Below are 23,522 nucleotides of genomic sequence, written 5' to 3'. Positions count from 1 at the left end.
TGTGGGAAAGTTACCCTTAATGGGGCAAGAAACAAATCAGCTCTGCCAAACTACCTGCGGTAGCGGATTGCCCAGTATCTCCATGAGAGTTTCGTGGATATCTCTGAGGCAGATTCCCATGAAGTGATGGAGTCAATCAACACCCTGTTCTGCCACTCAGATTAGGCATGTGGTGGTATGCGCATCATACAGAAACAAGCCTGCTTTCTGCAACCCTCCTGCCCCCAACAACTCGCCTCAGCAATTCCCAAAATCAAAGCCACTTACCAGGGGCCTCCTCTTCTGTTTGTGCTCCGACAGCTGTGACTGGCTAGCCTCCTCTGGGGTAGAGAAGAGCTCCAGGCTGCATGCATCTCTGACTTCCAAGTCATCTTCTGCCTCTGGGTCCCCTTTCTCCTCCACATCCTCATCCAAGATTTCCTCCTCCTGGCTCAGTCCACTCTCGACTGGCACACGAGCCACTGAAGTATCCACAGTGGCCTTTGCAGTGGAGGTGGGGTCACCACCGAGTATTGCATCCAGCTCTTTGTAGAACTGGCAGCTCGTGGGCGCAGCACCAGAGTGGCGGTTTGCTTCCCGCACCTTGTGGTGGGCGTTCCGCAGCTCCTTCGCTTTGACCCTGAACTGCAGTGTGTCCCGGTCATGGCCCCTTTCTGTCACGCATCGTGAAATCTGTCTGTAGGTAGCATCATTCTTACGGCTGGAGCGCAGCTGGGACTGGACAGCCTCCTCTCCCCAAATGCCGATGAGGTCCAGCAGCTCGGCATTGCTCCAAGCGGGGGATCGCCTAGTTGTGTAGACAAGGCTAAAGAAACGGTGGAATCTCCACTGACATTTCCTGAGTTTCTCCACTGCTTGCATGTTTTGTTATCACAGGTCTTGTTAGGATTTGTTTTCTCGATGCAGGTTTATCAGTGGTATGCAAACTACATTGATTGTTGAGTCTCACACTGCTGTTTTCCATTGCTGCCCTCTATCCTGTTATCTGTAATCTGCTGTGCAGTGTATGTAGAAATGGGATATTAAGAGAATCTTTAAAGCATTCCATACCTGCAATTTTCTTGAGTCATTTGACCAAATAGTAATCTTGGACATCCCATTACATGACCTATCATCTGAACTGACTTCTGTAACTTCATTTTCAGCAATATCGTCCTTTCAGGGATCTTAATGCTTGAGATATAATCCTGCCATTTAATCTTCAGCCTTACTTTCAGGCAGCACTGGCAGAAGTATTCAAGTGACTTCATTCATTGCCTACAAGCAGTACTGGAATTCCATATCGGATACAGTGAGGACTATTTTCATTTCATTTGACTTTCCATCATGAGAAGTACTGAGAACATCCTATCATGCAAGGTAACAAGGTTTCTTCTTGTTGGATTACTTAGACTCAGCCCTTGCAGAATCCGGTGTAATTCTAACACAGCCTATAAACTAGCTGGAACTGAGTAAACCATTTACAGTGAATAATACAGTGCACAAATGTAGCCTCTTGTTCTGTTCATGATCTGCCTATGAGCAGTTTACAATTTGTTTTGCTTCAATCATTATTCCAAGTTATTTGACAAATAATTCCAGCAAATAATTTTAGCTTTGTGAACTGTGAGCAGTTCTTTGTGATATTCAACATGTGTTGGTGGGCTCTGCTTGCCATATAGGTCACATGGCTTCATTTCACTGTCATGATTGGGTGAGTATCACTCTTAGAATCAGATTTCTGATGCAGACACGTGTTTTGTATGTGTTTAAAATTCACCTTTTCAACATACACTCCATGATATTCTTAACATTTGCTGTTTCCACGAACATTTCTGCCTGATGTCTTATAAAGGAATAAAAACTTCCCTTAAAAAATTAAGGAGAGACAAATGGAAAAGTACAAAACACTAAAAATCTCCAACAACCAAAAATGACTATTACACAAAAAGTTATCCAGAGAAGGGCCTCTTGGCTGTTCAGCTCAATCCTCTTTACACAGGTTGAACCTCTCTAGTCCAGCACCCTCGGGACCTGACTGGTGCAGAACCAGAGAATTTGCCGAACCATGGGAGGTCAATATAGTACTGTAGTGAGCAGGTCTCTCTTTATTTTTATTTCGTTGAGGCAAATAAATGGAACAATGTACTGATGTGCCGTTTTCCAATTTCTGCAACAATTCCATCTTTGCTGTATCAATATTGATCCATTCTTATGCTTAGCAGCATTACCAACACTTCCATTGCTTGCTGGTCTCTTAGAAGACATATTTAGGGGTAAATTAGAGCTAAATAACAGGACAGAACACTGAGTTCCAGGACTGGTGGCTGTAAACAAACTTTGCTGGACCACAGGAAACTTGGCCCCACCCACGATAAGCACACATCTGGCTAACTAAAATCATCCTGGACTACGGATGTTGCCGGACCAGAAAGTGCTGGACTAGAGAGGTTCTTCCTGTAGCAGGAAATAGCTCATGTTCCCCTCCAAAAAGAATTAAATCCTCTTCTTCACAATAAAACCCCAACTGACTCACATATGATGCAGCTAATGAGGCAGCCATATTGCAAACCAAAATATAACTGTTAAGGCCCCATTCTCTAATGTATTTAACAGACATGCCTGTAACATAACAGCCATGAATATACTAGATGAGCTTTCCTAGAACATCACTCCACCTTCTCATCTTCTGGGTCTAAATCTATAAAAGGCAGCTCCTAAGTGCTAAAAAGGACACCCAGGGCAAGTATTGGAACAGCTCGCCACCCTGTGTGCAAAAGCTAAAACATCAACGTTCCACAAATGACATTATAAACTCAACACAGAACACATGGATTTACAGAAAGCCTTTGCCAAGGGCCATTACCTAAAGTTTCTTAAGGAAACACAGTAGCCATGGGATAAGAGGGAATGTTGTCTCATTGATCAGTAACTGGTTGAAAGACAGGAAAAAGGATAGGAATAAATGGTCGATTTTCACAGTGAAGAGAGGTGAACAGTGGGATCCCCAAAAGATCTGTACTAAGACCTATGGCATTCAACATATTCATTCATGATATACCAAAGGGGGTGATTAGGGAAGTGGCAAAGTTTGCAGACAATACAAAATTATTCAATATAATTAAGTCCAAAGCAGACTGCAAGGAGCTACAGTGCAATCTCACAAAGCTGGGTGATTGAGCAACAAAATGGCAGATGAAATTCAATGCTGATAAGTGCAAAGTAATGCACATTGGAAAAAACAATCCCAACTATATATATTAAATAATGGATTCTAAATTAGCTATTACTACTCAAGAAAGAGATCTTGGAGTCACCATGAATAGTTCTCTAAAAACTTAAGCTCAATGTGTAGCAGTGGTCAAAAAGACTAACAATATATAAGGAACTATTAGGAAAGGGATAGAAAATAAGACCGAAAATATGATAATGCCACTATATAAATCCATGGTTGTGCCTACACTTTGAATACTATGTGTAGTTCTGGTTGGCCCCACCTCAAAAAGGATATAGTGGACCTGGAAAATGTTCAGAGAAGAACAACAAAGATGATCAAGGGTAGGGATCAGCTTTCATATGAGGAGAGACCAAAAAGATTAGGGCTGTTCGGCTTAGAAAAAAGACAACTAAAGGGGGATATAACAGAAGTCTATAAAATCATGAATGGTTTGGAAAAAGTGAATGGGATGTTGTGATTTCCAAAAGTTAAAAAAAAAAGGACTAGATACATGCAAGGAGGATAGACTGCAGCTATTAGACAAGATGGTCAGAGATGCATCTGCATGCTTAAGGTGACCCTAAACCTCTGACTACCAGATGCCAGGAGTGAAAGACAGGGGTGGATCTCCATAATTGCCCTGTTCTGTACCAGCTCTGGTATGGGCCAACGTTGGAGACAGGATATTGGGCAAGACTGACCATGGTCTGATCCAGTATGGCAGCTCTTATGTTCTTATAGTTTGCTGTCCCTCTCTGGGTTGCACAATATAACAATTTGCCTCTTATGCATTTACTTTCCCTGAGAAATTATTAATATGTACACTCAAAATTTCCCTTGGAGGTACAGGCTTTTTAAATATCCCTCTTTCCCCATTATGCTCTATCTTGAAGGGCTAGAGTGCATGTTTCAGGCCTTTCCCTCCCACATGTAGTGATTTGTATTTCCTGTCCCATGCATCTCTACTACACTATCCAGGTAGTCTTTGGTCACTCAGGGTGAAATCCTTTAAGAGGCACAGCACGGGAACAGCTCAGAACTCAAAGCCTCCGATTAAGAGAGACTAAGGTTAAGTAATCTCCGCATCCTACTGATTCTGGGCTGCTCCAGGGGCTGAAGCAACCCTTGGAGTAACACAGACAGCACTATGGAGCTGCTTAACTTACAGCAAAAGTGCTGTCCACAATCTCTGCACCACTAGGTACTGCCACCTAGTTCAGGCTCTTGTCCATGACACTCCCGTCCCACTCTGGGGCCCCTTACACCAGGGCTTGCAAAAGGGTCCTTGGAAGACAGCCTGCATCTGTCTACCTTAGCTCCTGTGCCAGGCGAATTCTCCCCCATCTGGATCTGGGGCTTCTAGAACTTGCTTTATGCTATTCTAGCCCTTTCACCTTTTATAAAAGTGCCAGAAAGGGGACGAGAATCTCACCCTCAATATTTATAAGCAAATAAAGCATACCAAGCTGATTCCCATACCTCAGCCTGGGTGAAATTTACCACATGCAAAGTGCTAGCTCAAAGCCTGTGCACCACTCCCGTCCCATTTAAACACTATTTAAGTGTATTTTGAGGGTTCACATGTGAGGTAAGCGGTGCATAGACCACTTGATGATCCTCTGTACAGGTGTGAATTTCATCCAGGGCTCACCTCACCCACCTCAAATATACCCATTTGCTTGCATATCTGTGGAAAATTAACACAAAAGAGGTTTGGATACAGTCAAAGCAAATTCCATTTTAAAAACTGGCTGAAGTCAATTAAATCATTTAAAAAGGTTCTCTGCATTTTTCAGTATATGCCCGGCTGTAAAACTAGCAGAAAGATTAATAAAGATTTAATGTAAAATTCTGGAAACGTTCTACTAGCATTTAAGCAGAATCTTTAAATGATCACAGTCTAGAATGGGGGTTCTCAAACTGGGGGTCGAGACCCCTCAGGGGGCGTGAGGTTATTACATGGGGGATCACAAACTGTCAGCCTCCTCTCCAAACCCTGCTTTGCCTCCAGCATTTATAATGGTGTTAAATATATAAAAAGTGTTTTTAATTTATAAGGGGGGTTTGCACTCAGGGGCTTTCTGTGTGAAAGACGTCACCAGCACAAAAGTTTGAGAACCACTGATCTAGATGCTTCAGTATGCTTTAGCACATGCCAGTAGACACCACTAACCACTCTTCACAAACCATATATATAAATGAAACCCAACTCACTAACTTGGGATAACTCCCATTCAAATGCCATCTAGGCAGACCACATACTGCACTATTGCGATCAAATCATGTATGAGTTTAAAAAGCCTGGTGTCCTTGTTTCCAAAATTTGTTTGGCTGGTATAGGTTCTAAAATCCATCAGTAACAGATGCCACATTAATTGGACTAAGATGGTCTAGAATGTAGAATGGTCTTCTCTGCCTATTTACCAGAATTAAGCTGATGTTTGTGCAAACCTGTATTAATTTATGGTTCCTGGTGAAACTATAGGCGACTGGTTTCTTTCACAAGGTTTTGTCACGAAAACTTGATGGTGTCAACTAACTTTTGCTTTGAGTTTTTGGGTATGTACAAGATTCACAACAAAATTTTGGAGAGGGGAGCCTACATGTGCTGAACCACATTTAAAAAAAATTACACCAACTCTGTAAATTGAAACTGCCCTGAATCACACATCTCTACTCACTGTTATCTCACTTAACCTGTATACTACAGAGCATTCCTGTAAAAACAGATTATTTTCTCTAAGGTTAGATTTACAGTGGAAAAAGCTTTCAATGACATTAAAATATAGTTTAAACAATAATAATAATAATAATATTTTAGTTTAAATTATCCTTAACACTTTCTCAAAAAACTATCCTGAATACTTTGGAAAACTCAATACATGTACAGTGTATTTCTTTAAAATAAAAAAGGTCCTTGTGCTGGGTTAATATTGCTTCTTCTGTGCTGTAGTGGTTTTTTTTATACTCCTTTATCTGATTGATATAGTAATAACAGATCCTAGGGCCATATGTTCAAATACACTAGACTTCATGTTGACTTTGTTCTTGTTTCTTAGGTATTAAGGCTGACAATCTTGGGGGGTGGGGGGAACTTTTCTACCAGAATAGTCTTAATATTGGAAAAGATTAACATATACAAATAAAGTGACTAAATGTATGAGCGTTTGTTTATAGAATGCAGAACAGATCACACACTGCTGCATGTAGTGAAAGTAGTCCCTTTGCTTTGAAGCAAAGCAAAGGGACTTCTCACATCAACAAAAGTTACATGTGTTTGCAAGTGTTTGCAGGGTTGGACTTTAGAAATGTGTGGATATGAGTGAAAACAAAACTTTGGCTGGAGATAACAGGATTATTGTCAGAGAGCGAGCTGGCACATGCATTATGAAAGAAAGCTATTCTGACCTAGGTTTAACCCTGCACTTTTGTACTGCCTCAGCAATCCTCACCTGGGTGGGCCTTGTGTGGGATGCTGCTAGGCCCCACTTTAGCACAAACTGCTTGACACATCATTTAAAACTAGGCATGTTGACAGTGATCTTAGTGATATTAAAATTAATGTAATTTTTACCAGTACCTGCATCTTGACATCCGTAGTAAAAAGTATAAAGCTGAAAAAATTGTTACTTATCATCTTGTACCTGTTGTTCTTCGAGATGTGTTGCTCATGTCCATTCCACTAGGTATGTGCACACACCACCTCCACTGTCATTTCAAGGTTTTCCCCTAGCGATACCCGTTGGGTCGGCTGTGGAGCCCCCTGGAGTGGCGCCTGCATGGCGGTGTATATTGTCCCCTGCCGACCTGCCGCCTGCTCAGTTCCTTCTTGCCAGAATACTCCAACAGAGGGAGGCGGGCAGGATTTGGAATGGACACGAGCAACACATCTCAAAGAACAACAGTTACGAGATGGTAAGTAACCGTTTTTTCTTCTTCGCGTGCTTGCTTATGTCCATTCCAGTAGGTGACTCCCAAGCAGTTTCTACGGAGGAGGGGTCAGAGTTCACTGAGTTGCAGACTGAAGTACTGCCCTGCTGAAGGCCGCATTGTCTCTCGCCTGCTGAATGATGGCATAGTGTGACGTGAAGGCGTGGATGGAAGACCACATTGCTGCCTTGCATACGCCCCGAATAGGGAATGCAGCGGAAGAAGGCTGCATTCTTGTGGAGTGCGCCGTCAATGCCGGGGCTGGAATCTTAGCCAGGTCATAGCATGTTCTGATGCAGGACGTGATCCGCAATGAAATGTGCTGAGATGAGATGGGAAGCCCTTTCATTCTTTCAGCAATTGCAATAAAGAGCTGTGGTGACTTACGAAATGGCTTTGTATGCTCAGTGTAGAAGGCTAGGGCACACCTGACATTCAGAGAATGGAGTACTCACTCTCTGTTGCTGGCATGAGTTTTAGGAAAGAATACCGGTAAAAATATTTCCTGGTTTACATGAAAGTGTGAGACTACCTTGGGTAGGAACACTAAGTTTGGGCGTAGCTGCACCTCGTCTTTCTAAAAAAATGTGTAAGGGGGCCTCAGAAGTCAGTACTCTGAGTTCAGAGACCCTTCTGGCTGAGGTTATTGCCACCAGAAAAACCACCTTCCAGGTCAGGTAGGGTAGAGGGCAGGTTGCCATGGGCTCGAAGGGGGGCCCCATAAGTCTGGAGAGAACGAGGTTGAGATCCCACTGGGGAACGGGCTGCCGCACCTGCGGAAAAAGCCTGTCCAAGCCCTTGAGAAACAACCAACCATAGGATGTCCAAAGACTGACCTACTTGCCACAGCTGGGTGGAAGGCCAAGATGGCAGCCAGGTGCACCTTAATAGTTGATACTGCCAACCCCTGTTGTTTCAGGTACAGAAGGTAGTCTAGAACAAGGGGAATAGGGGCTTGCTGCGGGGAGGTACATTTCTGTAGGGACCAAATGGAGAAATGCTTCCACTTTGCCAGGTACGTTGTGTGAGTGGAGGGTTTCCTGTTCCCCAACAGGACTTCCCTAACAGGTTCCAAACACTGTAGTTCAAGCGGGTTCAGCCATGGAGTTTCCATGCCATGAGGTGGAGGGACTCCAGGCTGGGGTACTGTAGTTAACTGTGGTCCTGCATGATGAGGTCCGGGAGCATAGGAAGGGCGACTGGCTGTGGCTGTGGTTCTGAAAGGAGCAGAACAGCTGGCACTTTCTGTTGCTTCGCATCGCAAACAGGTCCATGTGGGGATAGCCCCACCTCTGGAAGATGGAAAGGGCAATGTCTGCTCTTAGTGACCACTCGTGAGTGTTGAATGAGCAGCTGAGGAGGTCCGCTAGTTCGTTCTGTGCTCCCAGCAGACACAAGGCCTGTAGCTGGATGGAGCGTGTGATGCAGAAGTCCCACAGTCGGAGAGCTTCCTGGCACAGGGGAGAGGGGTGAGCACCTCCCTGTTTGTTTATATAGAACATCACTGTGGTGTTGTCCATCATCACTGAGACACACTTCCCTGAAGATGGGCCTGGAATGTCTGGCAAGCCAGGCGAACTGCTCTTAGCTCTCTGACATTGATATGCAGCGATAGTTCTGGCTTTGACCACAGGCCTTGAGTTCTGATACTGCCCAGGTGTGCTCCCCAGCCCATCTCTGATGTGTCTGTGACCAGTGACAGTGAGGGCTGAGGCTTGGCGAAGAGCACTCCTGCACAGACCACCTGAGGTTGTAGCCACCAGCTGAGGGACTCGAGAATCGGGGGCAGGAGGGTAATGAGTCTGTCCAGAGAGTCCTAGCTGGGTCTGTATACCTTCGTCAACCAAGCCTGGAGGGGGTGAAGGCACAATCGGGAGTGTTATCTATGTATGTGCAGGCTGCCATATGCCCCAGAAGCTTCATGCAGTTTCTGGCTGTAGTTGTAGGAAACCGGCGGAGGCTCTCGATGATGCCCCTCCATGCTTTGGAACTGGGACTCGGTCAGGGAAGCTCTGGCTCAAGTGGAGTCCAGGACTGCCCCAATACATTCTATTTTTTGGGTTGGGGCTAGGGTAGACTTGGGCCCATTCAGCATGAGCCCCAGCCTGCTGAAAGTGGTGTGTGCCAACGCCATGTGCTCTTGTGCTTGAACTCAAGAATCACCCTTCATAAGTCAGTCATCCGGGTATGGGATAACTTGTACCCTGAGTTTGCAGAGGAAGGCTGCCACAACTGCCATGCACTTTGTGACCATGTGAGGGGCCACTGAAAGCCCGAATAGGAGTATAGTGAACTGATAGTGTCAGCTGCTGACCATGAATCTCAGGAATCATCTGAGCCGGATATAATCGATATATGGAAGTACGCGACCTTCTGCTCGAGGGTGACTTACCAGTTCCCTGGATCCAGGGAAGGAATGATGGTGGCCAGAAAGACCATACAAAACTTCAGTTTTCTTATAAACATGTTGAGATTTCGCAGATGCAGGATAGGCCTGAGCCCCCCTTTGGCCTTGGGGATGAGGAAATATCATGAGTAGACTCCTCTACCCCTGAAATTCTGAGTAACCTCCTCTATCACCCCTAGAGCAAGGAGTGATTGCACCTCCTGTAGAAGGAGTTGCTCGTGAGAGGGGTCCCTGAAGAGGAACAGGGAAGGTGGGTGGGAGGGCACAGAATTGGATAGAATATCCCACCCGAACTGTGCTCAGGACCCAGCGATCTGAAATAGTCTGGGTCCAGGCACAGTAGAAGTGGGACAGACGATTCACAAGGGGAGGGAAAGGATCCGAGACTTGGGATGGTGCTCTGTTCTTGGGCACACTTTCAAAAGTTCGGTTTCGAGGTGGGGGGCTGCTTGGAGGAGCCCTGGCCCTGGCTGGAGGAGGACTGCGGAAGTTGCCTCCTGTTGTTTCTGCCCCTCCATCGACTATAGTCCTGCCTAGGGGGTCCTGGATAGAAGTGTAAGGGGGGCTGGGGTTTGAAGGGCTTTCTTTGGGATGCTGGCAAGTGAATTCCAGAGATTTCGTGAGATCTTGAGACTGTGCAGTCTCGAGTCTGTCTTGTCAGCAAACAGTCCCACAGCATCAAATGCAAGGTCCTGTATTGTATTCTGGACCTCCGCTGGGAGTGCCGAGACTTGTAGCCATGAGCTATGCCTCATTGTAATGGCCGAAGCCATAGTCCATGTCACCGACTCGGTGGAGTCCAAAGCAGCTTGGAGGGAGGTTCTAGCCACCATTCTGCCTTCCTCTAGGAAAGCAGCAAATTCCTGTTGTGACTCCAAAGGGAGCAGTTCCTAGAACTTGGAGAGGGCATTCCAAGAAGTATATGCATAGCGGCTAAGTACCATCTGCTGGTTGGAAATTCAAAGCTGGAGTCCCCTGGTCGAGCATACCTTTCGACTGAAGAGGTCCAACTTCTTGGCATCCTTGTTTTTTGGGGAAGGCCCCTGTTCCCCTGCTGCTCCCTGTGGTCTGCTGCATCCATCACCAGAGTCCCCGTTTGGGGGTGAGTGAAGAGGTGCTCATGCCCCTTTTGAGGGATGAAGTAACGCTGCTCTACTCCCCTGGCCATAGGTGTATGAGGCTGTAGAGGTGCCAGAGCACCTTTGTGGTGTTTTGAATAGTTTTTATAAGTGGCAGTGCCACCTTGGAGGGACCCGTGGGGGTGGCCAGGATACCATCGGTACTGTGGGATCCTCCGCTCTATGGTGCCGAGACCCGTGCCAGGATCTTGAGCGGTACCAGCTGTGACGGGACACAAATGAGACAGCTTCTGACTCAGAGGAGTAGTCCGAGCCCGACCAGGGAGGGGCAGACCCTGAGGGTGCCAGGAAGTGGTACCAAGGCGATGGGGAATGGCCCCGCATCATGGTGGGCTTGCCCTGGTGCCAGATAGTGGTACCACCGTCGGTGCCCGCAGTGGTGTCTGCACCTGAACCGGTGCCTGGGAATGCGAGGCGGGGGGCTGTGCTGTCATGTCAATCAAGTCCTGCGTGGCCTCGAAAGTATCTGGTGTGGAGGGAAGGATCTAGGTCTCCCTCCAACACCTCCTGGACTGGAGAATCCACTGACACTGGATTCGACGGACCTCCCCTCGAGGCCGGAGTCAACCGTGTTGGGACTGATGGACCAGCCTTCTGGTGTCCCAATGTGAGATGCAACACACTGGTGCCCTGTGTGCTCTTCTTGATGGGGAACAACCCTTCTCCATCTTTTTTTGTGGCACCGGGGATTGTGATCGGTGTCACACCGATGAGCCTGCCTTCCACGCTGGGGAGTGGTGCCAATGCTCCTTATGCGAATCCTTCCTCGGTGCCGAGCTGTCCTGCACCAAGGCCGGTGCTCTGTGCACTGAGGCTGCCAGTGCCACCTCTTGTGCCAGCTGAGGCCGGAAAGCGGATTCCATTAAAAGGCGTTTCAGGCAATAGTCTCTCTCTCTTTTGGTTCTGGGCTTGAAGCGTCTGCAAATACTACACTTGTCCCGCAAATGTCCCTCTCCCAGGCACTTCAGACAAGCAGCGTGCAGATCCGTTCTGGGCATAGGCTTACCGCTTCTGTCACACAGCTTGAACCCCTGGGGCCAAGCCCCGGCCTAGACAGGGAAAAAAACTTACTCACTAACTAACTAAGAAACTTACTAACTACTATGATAACAATTAACAGCTATGTACAGGAAAAAAACACTAGGAAAGCACTTGCTAAAGCAAGAGACAAGTTGCTCCAACGACCGTCACTGGCGGTAAGAAGGAACTGAGCCGGTACCGGGTCGGCAGGGGACTATATACACCGCCATGAAGGCGCCACTCCAAGGGGCTCCACAGCCGACCCAACGGGTACCACTAGGGTAAAACCTTCAAACAGTCGTGCAGGTGGCACATGCATACACCTATTGGAATGGACATGAGCAAGCACTCAAAGAAGCACATTTGCTTCTAAAACGAATAATGCTGTTAGGGCAAAGCAGTGTAATTGTTTCAGCTCTGAGGCAAGCCTTCAGTTGTTGCATACTGAAATTGCAACTTGAAAAGCATCCACCATTCAGCTTTATTAAAAGGTCTTTCCAATTAACCAAACAGCTGTGTTTGGGATTACAAAAACAACCACAGACCTCCTCAGAGCCATAAATCGGCCATTAGCCATGCAAAGATTTTCACCTCTCTTCAGATCAAGATGTTCTGAGGTTCTCCTAGCCAGCCTACAAGACACAGGGTCCCATTTTATGAAGTTAAACTACTTTAGTCTGTGACCTTTAAGATTAGCAGTTTGGGGAATTTCCTTTATTGCATCTTGTTTCATTTATCGTCCAATTCAATCAGTTGTTTTAAAACAACTATGTTTGTGAAATGTGCTTTGCAGAGCTTGAAAAAAAAAGAAATTAATGTTGAGAAATGCTCCTCATTTATACTGTGAGGCTGTGCATGATATTTGCATAATATGATATCAGAAGAAACAAACTGCACCAGCAATAAGCACATGGAGACAAGGGCAAATGCTGTGTAGAAGTGAGAAAGATTGTACTGTTTCAGAGAAATTGTGGATCTACATCTTGGAAGGAAAAAAATCAGAATTTTTCTCTAGAGAAAATATGAACAAAGAAATATTGAATCATGTTCGTTTCAGTGTTTGTTAAGATATTTAAAGATCTGATACTGTACATTAATAAAACATGCACACTAAACTATGCAGTCAGAAAAGATGTCATTCAGAGCCATAGCAGCACATGGAATTGTGCAAGCAATTCGTAGATTGTCTGTGTTTTGTTTACACTTTTATATGAATAAGTGTGCCTATTATTGGAAAATGTTAGACAATAAAATACAGAGCACACCCATCTACTCGTGAAAACACATATGACAAAGACAAATCATTGAACAGAAGTGGCCTAAAGGTGACACGAAAAAGAAGAAATCCTGGGCCTGCTCCTACAATGCCAACACATACAGAACTGCTGTTGAAATTAATAGGAGATGATGGTTAAGGCACTAGTCTGGCACTCAGGAAAGCATGATTCAATTCCCTGTTCTGCCACATGCTGACAGTGGCCAAGTCACCATCTCTTTGTGCCTCAGATCCCCATTAGTAAAAAGCAGGTACTAATAGTTGGGGGGCAGGGGTGTCCTGTGTTGTCTATTTGGAGTGAGATTTTCAAAAGCATTCTACATTTGTTTACTTCTGCTTCTATTGAAGTCAGTAGTGTTTTACCATTGACTTCACTGGGAGCAGAGCTGGAGGAGTGCTGATCACTTTTGAAAATTCCACCCATATACAGTAAGCTCTTTGGGGCAGGGACTGTCTTTACTATGTGAATGTACAGCACCTAGCACAATGGGGCCCAGATCTCAAATGGGGTCTCTAGGCACTGTTGTAATACAAACACTAAGTAATACGTATGGGGAGGCTATATAGGACCACATCTTCTGTCACAGTAGGCTGCATACCTGCTGGATTATAATGAATCAATAATGTGTGTATGCTTTGTAGGGGATATATGTTTGCCTCTTTATTATTAAGGATCCTGTGGTAGAGGTTCAAGTTAGAGCTGCCTGGCAGCAGCTCTGAGTTGTGTTGGGGCCAGTACTGACCTTCAGAAACAAGCAGAACCAAGCAGATCGCTAATGCGGAGAGAACCTGCCCTAAAATCTACAGTTTAGAGGGATTACTTACACAGGCAAATCTCCCATCTAGTCTGGATGACACTGATATGTGTGAGAAAGGATATTCATTATGCAATGGGACAGCCTTTTGGCAGATATTGTAAGAATGCACAAGGCCAAAGCAGGGAGAAAATAACAGAGAAGGGCGGAGAATTGGTCCTGAACAATTAACACAAGTTCATAAACAGAAAACATCTACAATATTTCTAAGGAGACACTTGCACATGTTACAAATTAGTCAGAAAATGCAAGGATTCACTGATCTTAACAGGACTTAATTGCTACATAACTAATGAACTAATTGAATATATTTTAAAGTATATAAAATTCTTCTCTCTGCACTCCTTTCTCAGGCAAAAGTCCTAGTCCAGTTAAGGGAAGTTTTGTCTGAATAAAGAGTATACAGCAGGCTGCTTAGAGAGAGAATGAAAATTTTCAAATATACATGCTTAGCAGGCTGAACACACAGAAAATTGTACTGTATTCAATTTGCCTCATTTTCTTTAATGGCTCCTAGTGACAGAGCTCCTAGACCTCAACAATTGTCATCTTCTTGATCTATTAAGATTTCCCAGGATGCACTAGGCTAGAGACTTCAGTAACACTGCTGATCAATGCTACAACAATATAGCAAGGTGTTTGGCAATAGTAAAAGATGCATCAGTTTTTTGTCATAGATTCAAAGAGTCCAAGGGCAGAAGGGACCATCGTAATCATCTGGTCTGACCTCCTGTACAACCCAGGCCATAGAACTTTCCAAAAATAATTCCTAGAGCAGAACTTTTAGAAAAAAACACCCAATCTTTACTTAAAAATGGTCAGTGATGGAGAATACACTATGACCCTTGGTAAATTATTCCAGTGGTTAGTTACTCTCACCGTTAAAACAGTGAGTCAGTATGGTGCATTCCTCTACAATTACCCTTTTATTAAAAATACTAAAAAAGAAAAGGAGTACTTGTGGCACCTTAGAGACTAACCAATTTATTTGAGCATAAGCTTTCGTGAGCTACAGCTCACTTCATCGGATGCATACCGTGGAAACTGCAGCAGACTTTATATATACACAGAGAATATGAAACAATACCTCCTCCCACCCCACTGTCCTGCTGGTAATAGTGTTAAGGAAACAAAAGTAATAGTTTTAAAAGGTGATGAAATTCTAGTTGATTAAGTCTGCCTGACAATTCTGCTGCTCAGGGTAAAAGGTTGGGATATTTCTCTAACCCCCCTCAAATATTGATTCAGCCATAACATCAAACATGACTTTTTATCTTGTTACAGCTATATTTTCCTTGGACATACCCGTTCACATACCTAATGCAAAAAAAAAAAATAAATAAAAATAAAAATAAAAAAATAAAACAATCTTATTTCTCCATTTATGTCCCTATAACATATCTCATCTATTGATGGGACATAGATTCACAATTCCTATTGTATATTTTGACTATACAATATATGACATTATAGTGAGAGCAATGTCCAGTTCACAGTCATTCACTGTATTCTCAGGTTGATTTTTATACACTAGTCAGATGCAGCTGTACTTATGGTCCCATAGAGAGTACATCTAGTATTCTTTCCTCTTCAGTAGTGCCATAAATACAGCTACAAGCAAAGTACTGCACATAAAGTAACGATGTCATTTTAGTAAGGAGTGAATAATGCTACAGATTTTAGTTGTCTCGATTCATTCTTTTTTACAGCATGTTGAACAAAGGGAGGTTGTATTTTGAAATAGTCCTTTGTGTTTGTCTTTCTTCAGATAGGGGAATTTCTTCACAGGCAATTCCTCCATGGGAGAAAGAAAAGGAGTACTTGTGGCACCTTGGAGACTAACCAATTTATTTGAGCATAAGCTTTCGTGAGCTAGTCTCTAAGGTGCCACAAGTACTCCTTTTCTTTTTGTGAATACAGACTAACACGGCTGCTACTCTGAAACCTGTCATTATCCATGGGAGAGTTTCCCATATGGTAGCTTTGTGAACCATCTGGTTATGGAGGGGGATCTATAGACTTTTCCACTGTGCTACAGTCTGAGTTACAATTAGGAGGAATTGTAATGGGAGTGGCAACTTTCCTCTGACTTCCTGTCTGCATACTCCCATCAAAGTTCATGGTATGTTAAAATGAATGGTGTCCCTATATCTCTTGGGCATGCACGTGGACCAGCTTGAACTTCGCAATTTCATGTGTTTATGCTCATTCCATACATTGCAGCCTCACTAACGTTGTCACAACAAGCATATTTCATTTTTTGTAGTCTTGATGAGGTCAGATAAAATCTAGACAATACAGTGTTGGACAGAAAACTAGGAAAAGAGGGTAAATCACAAATTCTTTCCATTCTTCAACAAAATTTCAACATTTTCTGACTAGCTCTAACGTAGTACTTGATATAGTGGACCAGTGACACAACTAACCCAGCCTCTACCTATAAACACTTTGAGGTCTTCAAAAAGGAGCTAGGATCTGATCTTATAGTCCCACTTATGTCTTCAAGACTCAAATGCCCTAGAACGATTGCAGATTGCATTGTGAAATACGACTGACGTGAAGAAATTGAGAGCCCTCTCTATGCCCTACAAGCCAGATTGTGACACTCTTACCAACACAGAATAATACCTTACCCCTTGAGTCGTCCCAGTGATGTCATCAGGACTACTTAATGAGAATAAGGTATCACAGTCTGGTCCTAAATGCAGACAGTATCAGCAACCAAGAGGATGGAAAGGCAACAGTTTCTAATGCATCAGAAGTTGCAGCTGTAGCATGAGCAGGTTATGGATAAGGAGTTTCTCCTGCCCTTATCCTACACTATAATGCCTACCAGTTCCAGTGCAGCATGTCTGACAGAAGTGTGTCTTTGTGCTGAATCTTGTGTAAAATATTCATTGTGTATTGAGCTGCACATAGTTCCCTTTTCTTGTTGGAATCCTGCTTGTATTTCAAATCTTGGCTCAAGTATTATGTATACAATGAATCAGACCTTCATCTCTAGATGTCATTATAGACAGAATATTTCAAGTGGGTATATCTAAAACCAATTCCAGTCAATCAGCTGGGGTAGATTCTGCTCTCAGTTACACCAGTGTAAATCTTGAGGAACTTCATTAAAGTGTGCAGAACTAGAACAGAAAGAGATAGGAACAGGCTGGCTGTTATGTGTTGTGTTGACCATTTACTAGAAGCATTAGGCCAAATTCTGCCCTAACCTGTAGCCCTTTAGGTCTCTCTCTTCCACACATTTTATTTTCCCAAAAGCCTATTTCTCATTTTGAAAACTTGATTTGCAAGCACATTTAAAAGTTTCACTTATTAAAATGTAATGAAATGAGATTTCCCTTCTAGCCCCTAATCTGAAATCCACATTTATCTGTTTCTTTAAGCAACAGTATTCTGGCAATTGAAAAGTCTCAAAAACCCAACAAAACCCCTTATAAAGCAATCTGGATTTAGCAAGAAAGCTTTGCTAACTCTGGCTCAGCAGAGTTAGTTATCCTGGTTAATTGGATCGATGGTGACAGCTGTAATTACCAGAGATGAGATTGCCTGTACTGTAATTACACTTCAATCTTCAGTGTCAGCTGGACTGTAGAATACATACAATAGATTCTCCCAATTAGAAACAGGTTAAGAAGAGCATGGTATTTCTGTGATAATCATGTTTGTTACTGTATAGAATAAAAATATATGGCAGCAGCTAAAAGAATTGTTAATCTGAAGCAGCTTTGCTGATTCAAAGGCATTAATCCACAAAGCTTTACTGCTACGTGGTTTCTCAAGATAACTGCAGTACAGAGGAACTGAAGTTTTTCACCTAAATAGTTGCTAGCTATTCAGCACATTGCAACTGCCAGGGTTTGCGCTGATATTCTTGGATATAGCATGGTAACATGTCAGTGTTTATAGAATAAAGAACATCGCCTTTCAAAAATACACATTAAATATAGGAATAATTGGATTGACTTTAATTTTTTTAGGTCCATCATATTAAAGCTTATGCTACCGTGTGAAACATGCTCAAAGAACAAGCAAAAGGAATATGAAAAGCATTAGGGTTTGGCATTTGCTTTAGGTTTCCAAGACATCAACCATTAACATAATTTAAAGTATAAAGAGTGCATTTCAAAAGCTCGAAGTGAAATATGCTTTCCTACAACTGGATGGTTTAAACATTTGTTATCAAAACTACTGCAACTAGTAAAGACAATATACAGTGCTATTTCGTAGGAAACTTGAAATACTCTACAATTAGTCACAAGTATTTCTGGGCTTTTCTGAGGGGGAAGAATTATATATTTCTATGATTAATTTTTAAAGTTCTATTGCGGATTTCAACCCACCCCTACATATATCTCAACATATTTCGGATCCCAATAAGGGTATTGTATGTGCTCTTTCTGCAAGGCCTGGCACACGCACAATTATTGCTTGTTTTTCAGTCTACTGATTGAGAAAAATGAATTAATCTTATTTGGGGAAAAAGAAAAAAAATAGAGAGAGGTGGAATATCTTTTTTGGACCCAGAATGTTAATCTATTTTCTGATATATCAAAGACTGAACAGCCCCAATGAAATATACCCCTGTGCACTCTTTAAATCGCATGAATGCAATAGAACACAAAGCAGGATTGGTGGTGCATAGACCTCTACACAGGGTGAATTTCTCCCTTATGAGGAAAGTTCCTGTCTTTAGTTTTTAAAGCCTCAGTTTTGTTTCCATACAGAAATCACATTCACCACACTAAATGCAAGACGGGGTCTTGCCCTATAAATCTGCACAAGGAAGTATGGGGGTGTAAGGCATTTCCCTTTGTCACTGAGTGGGCTATCTACATCATGGGTTATAATGTGGGGAGAAGGAGCAAACTTTGCAGGACTGCTACCTCTTTCCCTGCACAGAGATGGGGAGTAGTGGGAAGGGGAGAGGAGTAGGCAGACTCTTGACTCCACACTGTGTGTGTCCAGAGTGGAGGGAAAAGTAATCTGTGCCACATAATGGGCTGGTGCACACTGCTTCCCAGCAGAAGGGAGGAGGGACTCAGGGACTGAATTTTGCTCCTTACATAAGAATTTGGCTCCTGGACTGCTGCTGGGACACTGCAACTATGCACTGCCCCTTCTCTGAGGCTAGTGGTAAATCCACAAATTTAGCCTAAGATTGGGGGGGGGGAGGGGAGGAAATACATTTTTTTTTCATTTTGATTAATTTTTCTAGTCAATTGACGTCTACAGAAAATAGCAAAGTAGGGAGTGAAGATAACTGTACCTCACTGGAAACTTAATTTGATTGCACCCAAATCCATTTACAATACTATCAAGATTTATGACAATTCTCACCATAATTTATCTTTTTTTAAAGTTTTAAATTGCCTTTAAAACTGAAATGTTTGTTTTGTTAAATTCTAGAATTTTTCCCAGTTATACTAGTTTTTTTTCTCTCTTTCCTTCTCCCTTACAGTACATATCTCACCTTTTCCTTCCAACAGTCTCAATGTAATCTCAAAGATTTTGGCAGTCTATGTAATTTCAAGGCTCCAAATTATTTTATTTTCTATGATATTGTTATTGAATCTTATCTGAAATGCATGCCTTGATTTTCCATATCCAATAAGATATTAAAATTCTAGTGCAAGTACTAATTGCTACAATATGTAGTTCTTTTCCTCAGGTTAAAAATGAGAGAGTTTATTGCTCTTTTCAGAAAAGTTCAGTTTTGCATTTGAAAATGAGGCCTCGCAGGTCCTGATCAAGGAAATTACTTAAGCACATGCTTAATTTTACTTATGTGAGGATGGCCATAATGGTCAATAGAACTACATGTTTAAAGCTAAGCATGTGCTTACTGCCTTACTAGACTGAAGTCTGAGATGTTTCCAGAGATTTTAATATTATATTTGCAAACCAGATGCTGCCCATTTTGGACAAGCTTTTAGTTTACTAACAATGGAGTAAAGTGTCCTTTGTTCATACTACAGCTTTCACATAGTGACAATCAAATAGTTGCTGAAAATGTCTTGATCTCATATTCGGAGACTGAACAACCTTGTTAATTAGGCAATCCTCCTGGAGCAGTGTGTGAAGTGCATTGCAAACCATAATTAAAATATGACATTACAGTGGTATGTGGAGGCAACCTGCATTTTTCTTTAAAAGTCTCAAGAATAGACTTTCTTGAAGGTGCAATGCTGTACTACAGAGACATAAAAACCCCCAAACCATTGTCCTGTGATTTAGCTACCCAGATTAGCAACTCTCAGTTTCATTAAAGGATTAATCAGACTGGAAAACCAAAGACAAAAACTGTCTCTCTCTTGCTAAAGATCTGAGTATTCAGCCACTACATTTCATTTTATGTTTGGCTTACCAGTTCACAAACACAAACAGAAACAAGTAACTTTTGGGGACTCCAGAATGCTCACACTAATGAACTGAGAAGAGACCTTGTTTGTCACAGGAGAAATACATATATGGCTGATAAAAGTGTCTTGACCGCACTGATCCAAGGCAATGAATATTAAAGCAATGCTTACCTTTCTCAGGGGGCTGTCTCTTCAGTAATAAAACTAGTGGGGAAAAATAAAAGAGGGAAACAGGTCAATTCACATAACTATATTTGTTGTGGAAATGCATTTGTGTTGACTTTGCCATGAAACTATTAACCTTAGTTACAATTGAATTAATCTGCTAAAGTCTTCCAACTAATTCAGTGGGTAGTTTTCCTCAGCTACTTTGTACAGTATTTGTTCAAAAACATCCAAAAAAGCTTGCTGTTAGTAACTTGCTGAGTTTGCAGAGCACATTCCTTATTTTCAACTCACTCAGCAAGCTTAGAACAAAGCACACAGATGGATGTGCTATTTTGATGCAATTAAATGTATATATAGACATTCTTACTATACTTTTGGAGTTGGTATGGAAACATTTAGTTTAGAAATAACACTGAGATGATCAATGTTGCAGGAGCTTTAATTACTGTCAAAATGGGTATACATTTAACTGAGATCCTGTTTTTGGCTTGAAGACTTTCTTTCCTTCTTTCTTTATCCAAAGAAAAAATGTTTTTGCACAATTAAAAAAAAGATATTCTTTTATAGAAAACAACACAATGTGACTTAAAAGAAGTGTTGCAGTCAAAACTATTTTAACATTGGATATACCAGAAAGTATTAAAATAGTTTGGAGTCTTTTAATGTCATAAAGTTGATACATTTTATTCAAAATATCTTCTCCTACAATGCAATAGTGATGCCTCTGTACATATTATTGTTTCAAATTCAATATGTATTAGCATTCACAGGATAATTTACCTCAAAAACCGAAAGGCATGGAAATGTGTTAAAATCCTTTTATTTAAAACTAAATAATGAGTTTTAAATTACACAGAATTACCCTATTTTACCTCTCCCATAACTATTTCACGTTTGGGGACAATGTATACCTTTAAATCAGCGGCACTGCTATCGGTACCCGCATGACCCCACAGTATGCCAACATTTTTATGGCTGACTTAGAACAACGCTTCCTCAGCTCTCGTCCCCTAATGCCCCTACTCTACTTGTGCTACATTGATGACATCTTCATCATCTGGACTCAAGGAAAAGAAGCCCTTGAGGAATTCCACCATGATTTCAACAATTTCCATCCCACCATCAACCTCAGCCTGGACACCATCATAGGGCCTAATCACATCAGCCACACTATCAGAGGCTCGTTCACATCTACCAATGTGATCTATGCCATCATGTGCCAGCAATGCCACCTGTCATGTACATTAGCCAAACTGGACAGTCTCTACGTAGAAGAATAAATGGACACAAATCAGACGTCAAGAATTATAACGTTCAAAAACCAGTTGGAGAACACTTCAATCTCCCTGGTCACTTGATTACAGACCCAAAAGTGGCAATTCTTCAACAAAAAAGCTTCAAAAACAGACTCCAACGAGAGACTGCTGAATTGGAATTAATTTGCAAACTGGATACAATTAACTTAGGCTTGAATAGAGACTGGGAGTGGATGGGTCATTACACAAAGTAAAACTATTTCCACATGTTTATTCCCCCCCCCCCCAAAAAAAACCAAAACTGTTCCTCAGACGTTCTTGTCAACTGCTGGAAATGGCCCATCTTGATTATCACTACAAAAGGTCCCCCCACCCCCCGCTCTCCTGCTGGTAATAGCTCACCTTTCCTGATCACTCTTGTTACAGTGTGTATGGTAACACCCATTGTTTCATGTTCTCTGTGTATATAAATCTCCCCACTGTATTTTCCACTGAATGCATCCGATGAAGTGAGCTGTAGCTCACGAAAGCTTATGCTCAAATAAATGTGTTAATCTCTAAGGCGCTGCAAGTACTCCTTTTCTTTTTGAGGATACAGACTAACACGGCTGCTACTCTGAAACCTATTTTTATTAGCTCTGTGCTTTGTATTTCATGTTCTGCTACTGAAAACACAAAGCTTTCCGTGTCTTACATACATTAAATATAATCAGAGCATTAAAGTGACCAAATCTTTTATCATCATGTACATATAGATCAATTTTTTTGAGCAAATTTGGGGAGTTTCCATGAAGGCTAATAAACTACAGTTATCTCTTAATAAAGCAGCAAAATGTACCAGAAACAGGAAAAAATGTTTCTTTTTGTAGTTTGAACTTTAAAGAATCCTCTCTCAATTTTCAGGTGATAGCTTTTAGAATTAACCTTGTATTCAATGAGGACAATTCCCTCTGGCAGTATCTGCACTGAGGCTGAATCACCTTTATAGATTTAAGTATGTATGAGAAAGTGTCCTAACCCCCAATACCTTTGATACTTTTAGTCTGAACATTTGAAAAGTCTCTCTTTTTAAAAATCAAAACTGAAAGGCACAAGTAAAATTCCTTGTTTATAGGATTATTAGATTAAATTTTGCCTGCGTAGTCCTGGAACACAGATAATTTGACATACTTTGAATTCAGAGCATGCAAAGAACCAGTCCATCTACCAGGTTACCTACCCAAGAGCTTAGTGTGGTGTAATCAGAAGGACACACCAACCTTTCCATGAGCTGTAAGATGAAGAGTCCAGGTTTCAATTATTCATTACATGGATATACCCTGGGAGATTAGTACTCATCACCGTAACTTGTCACAAAACTGTCTAGACAAAATTTTTTGCCACAGCTAATGCTATTCTCTTAAAGCACAAAAAACATTATAACATGCCATTTGGTTACACTCAATAATAATGTAATGTAAGATTTTTACATAATGTCCATCTGATTTCCCTCTCACTTACACCAGTATAAACCAGGAATAACATCACTAAAGCCAGTGGCATTGCACCAGTGTAAAACTGATACAAATGGGAGGAGAATCAGACTCCTTATAGCCAGCATATAAGACAGTATCCCGCATCAATAGGTATACACAAAATGTAAAACATCCAGTATCCCACGTCTATAGGTATACACAAAATGTAAAACCTAACAGACAAAAATCTATGTCTGTTTTCATAGAATTATCTCTCCTTTTACTGAATTTATACTCACGCATTGTATAAAAAATATCTGTTTAGATTAAGAATTACTATTCTAACTGGTTGATTACAGTGTGTCCTATGCAGTAATTAGTATCTAAATACTGTGTGATTAAAGAGCTAAGGTCAGATGTATCCTCCACTAACAGAGACAGGGAAATATACAGTTTTAAAATATTTACAAATGCAGACATGAGAGGGTTTTTA

At 42.1% G+C, this 23,522-nt stretch overlaps 1 protein-coding gene across 2 annotated transcripts in view; it reads right to left on the bottom strand.

Moving 5' to 3' along the window:
* SEMA6D (semaphorin 6D) overlaps nt 1-23,522 on the bottom strand; it is a 276,200-nt gene that overhangs the window by 70,881 nt on the left and 181,797 nt on the right. For both annotated transcript variants that reach the window (XM_084641684.1, XM_084641683.1), the window contains one exon: nt 20,323-20,355. The gene's annotated coding sequence lies outside the window, so the exon portion shown is untranslated. The remainder of the gene's footprint in view (nt 1-20,322; nt 20,356-23,522) is intronic.

The sequence above is a fragment of the Lepidochelys olivacea genome (genome assembly GCF_965140295.1).
Source record: "Lepidochelys olivacea isolate rLepOli2 genome assembly, chromosome: 10".
In the NCBI taxonomy this organism is placed as follows: Eukaryota; Metazoa; Chordata; order Testudines; family Cheloniidae; genus Lepidochelys; species Lepidochelys olivacea.
This window is presented reverse-complemented; position numbering and strand designations above follow the sequence as displayed.